This window comes from Sinocyclocheilus rhinocerous, unplaced genomic scaffold (genome assembly GCF_001515625.1).
Source record: "Sinocyclocheilus rhinocerous isolate Xijiao unplaced genomic scaffold, SAMN03320098_v1.1 scaffold1604, whole genome shotgun sequence".
NCBI classification, from domain to species: domain Eukaryota; kingdom Metazoa; phylum Chordata; class Actinopteri; order Cypriniformes; family Cyprinidae; genus Sinocyclocheilus; species Sinocyclocheilus rhinocerous.
In genome coordinates, this window is record NW_015625046.1 from 105,459 (window position 1) to 108,543 (window position 3,085).

At 36.8% G+C, this 3,085-nt stretch overlaps 1 protein-coding gene across 1 annotated transcript in view; it reads left to right on the forward strand.

Moving 5' to 3' along the window:
* Window positions 1–10: 10 nt before the first annotated feature.
* The window catches only part of LOC107749483 (gastrula zinc finger protein XlCGF7.1-like), a 12,990-nt gene continuing 9,915 nt past the window's right edge, over window positions 11–3,085 (forward strand). Inside the window, exon 1 of the mRNA XM_016564659.1 lies at window positions 11–33. The gene's annotated coding sequence lies outside the window, so the exon portion shown is untranslated. The remainder of the gene's footprint in view (window positions 34–3,085) is intronic.

Here is a 3,085-nt window from a genome sequence, read left to right on the forward strand (position 1 = left end):
CATTCAAACATGAAGATATTGAGGAACAAACAGGTTGGTTTTTATTCTCAAAGCTGAACTCACTCATTTGATACTTATTAAAATGTCCATCTCTACAGAAATGAATGATATAGAAGAATGTATTTTATTTGGAAAATGGTTTTATTTGACACATCACACATTCAGTAACTGTATACAACAGTAAATGCTGAATCAAGCAATAACCAAGTTATATGTAGTAAACATCAGTCAAGTAACACAATAATAAAATGTTTGGACCATTGACAGCTTGTTAGTTATTACATGCTGTCTATATTTGTTCTTCATTTAAAAGGCTGTGGCAAGAAAAAAAACAGCCAGTAACTTTATAAGAAACTGCTAAATAATAGATGCTTTAAATCAAACCGTCTGAATGTTTCTAAATGACAAGCTAAGATGAAGAAGCTATCCTAAGATGACATTTCTACACAATCATTATTTATTTTTTAATGTATTTATTTATTTATTTATTTGAGTTTTCCCCAACAGTCCAAGCATACCTATAGGCCTAAAGAACAGTGCATAAAACAAACGTGTAATGAAGAAATTAAAATAATTGTAAATAATAATTCTGCTCCACAGCAGATTCCAAGTGACATGAGGCTGCATGGGTGTTTCATTTAAACAGCATAAGCACCGTAAGCAATGAAGTACATCTTTTTTTTATTTTTTTGACATTTAATCATGCCAAAATCTAGTTGTCCACATAGATGCAGTGTCTTTTGTTTTATTTAAATTTTGCACAGACCAACTTGTTAGCAGTTGCAGGTGAAGTCTGTATTTGTATGACGGGAAGGAGGATCAGTTCAAAAAGAAAATAACGTTTAAAAAGAAAAACGTTGTATATCCCATTCAGGTCATTTTAATTGAGATATTTAGAGCCGGAAACATTTTTGAACTATAAGTAAAAAAAATTGTTTGTAGTTATATTCATTGTTGATTATTATTTTTTATTTCATTGATTAGTTGATGCAGCCCTAATATCAATGATACACTTCATTAACTACTTAAGTTGTGCAGTGTTTTCAGGTTACAATTTAAACCTAAGTATCATCGGCATAACAGTGAAAATGAATGATGTCCCTCAGGGGGAACATACAGTATTATAAGGAGAAAAGGAGAGGGCCTAATACCGAGCCCTTTGGCACTCCATACTTTGTGTAAATAAAGAGATGTCTCATCAAACATGAGTAACAGTGGTCAGATAGATAGAACCTAAACCGTGCTAATGCTTGCGCACAAATGTCTCCATAATAATCAGAGAATGATGTGGTCTATGTTGATGTAATGGCACTAGAAGAGACATGTAGCTGCGATTGTTAACTTCAATAAGCGCAGTTTCTGTGCTATGGTGAGGCTTAAAGGAATAGTTCACCCCAAAATGAAAATGTACTCACCCTCAGGCCATCCAAGTTGTAGGTGACTTTTTTTTAGTAAAGATTTTTTGCTGAAACCGTGGACTTTGGTGATTCATAAAATGCAAGTCAGTGGCTACCATCTCTTGAAATCATGTACAGGCAAAACAAATAAATACCTGTGGCTCGTGACAATATATTGAGGTTGTTAGATCGCTGGCTCCATGCCTAGACAATTAAGATCCAGCCCCGGATGCTAGATCCATTCTGAAAATATCAGTTTGTCCGGTAACAGAACGTCTCGTCAGCAGAGTAGTCTAATACCCGAACCCTGTTAACAGGAGGTCTTGTCTGGTACCCAAAATACCCAAAAACATTATTGTCTTCTGTCAGCAAAGAAGTTGACTGAGGAAAAAGCCAGTGAAAGTGAAGAGCAGAAGCAGGAGACGAAGTGATGATGGTAAAAAGGAGCAGAGTTTATTCAATAGTCTTAGTTGCGAATGTCTCAATGCTCAGACATCATCTAAAGAACACAAATCCAACAAGTAGTGTTATACCAAACTGATTCACAACAACATCCCATAATCCTTGAGTTTCCATAAACATTCCCTCGTATCTCTTATTCATGAAGACAAACAGGCCTTGAAACCACACAGTCAAAAGACTAATCAACAATGGAAAAAATATATAAAAACAACAATAAGATAATATAAATGACTAATCTATTAATGAATCAATGAAATGTATATATTTGTTGATATAGAGTACGTACTCTGTCGCATACCTTGTCAGTGTCGTGCGCTTGCTTAGCGTTTTGTTGTGATTAACAGTAAAGTGTGTTCAGCTGAATTCAATTTCCGTTTTGTCAAACGGGTATAAAAAAGGTTAGTATACCGCGGCAGCCCTCGTGTGAAGACCGAAGAGTGTAAAGACCCTCGACTCCACCGTGCGACTCCAGGGACACTGGCAAGGGATATAAGAATCGTTTTTGATACATTCTCTTTTCTATACCTTGCTTCACTTCTGTTTCAGTTTTTATGACCAACTCTTACTATGTGTTTCCAGATCCCTACTATCACTACCACTCACAAACCATGCATCACCCACTGTAGGCAGCACAATCCTAACAACCTGCACACTTTGCCTGTGTCTGCTTAAACACTACTTTCTTTTTTTTATTGGTTTGTGGAATTGTCAGTCTGCAGTAAACAAAGCAGATTTTATTACATCTATTTCTAGTCATTCAAGACTAAACCTCATGGCCCTGACAGAGACGTGGATCAAACCAGAGGACAATGCTACACCTGCAGCACTCTCCAATAATTTCAAATTTTCTGACTGGAAGAGGTGGAGGTACTGGTCTGCTTATCTCTAATGATTGGAAATGTATTCCTTTACCTTCTCTGGATAATAACAGCTCCTTTGAATCACATTCAGTCACTATTACCCACCCTTTTAAAATCCATTTTGTAGTTGTTTATCGACCCCCAGGACCACAAGGTAACTTCTTGGATGAAAGATGTGCTGCTCTCAACCTTTCCTGAGGATGGTACTCCCAGTTATGCTTGGAGACTTCAACATCTACCTAGATAAACCTCAGGCTGCAGACTTCCACACTCTGCTTGCTTCTTTTGATCTCAAGCGAGTATTAACTACGGCTACTCACAAATCAGGCAACCAACTGGACCTTATTTACACACGACACTGCTCCA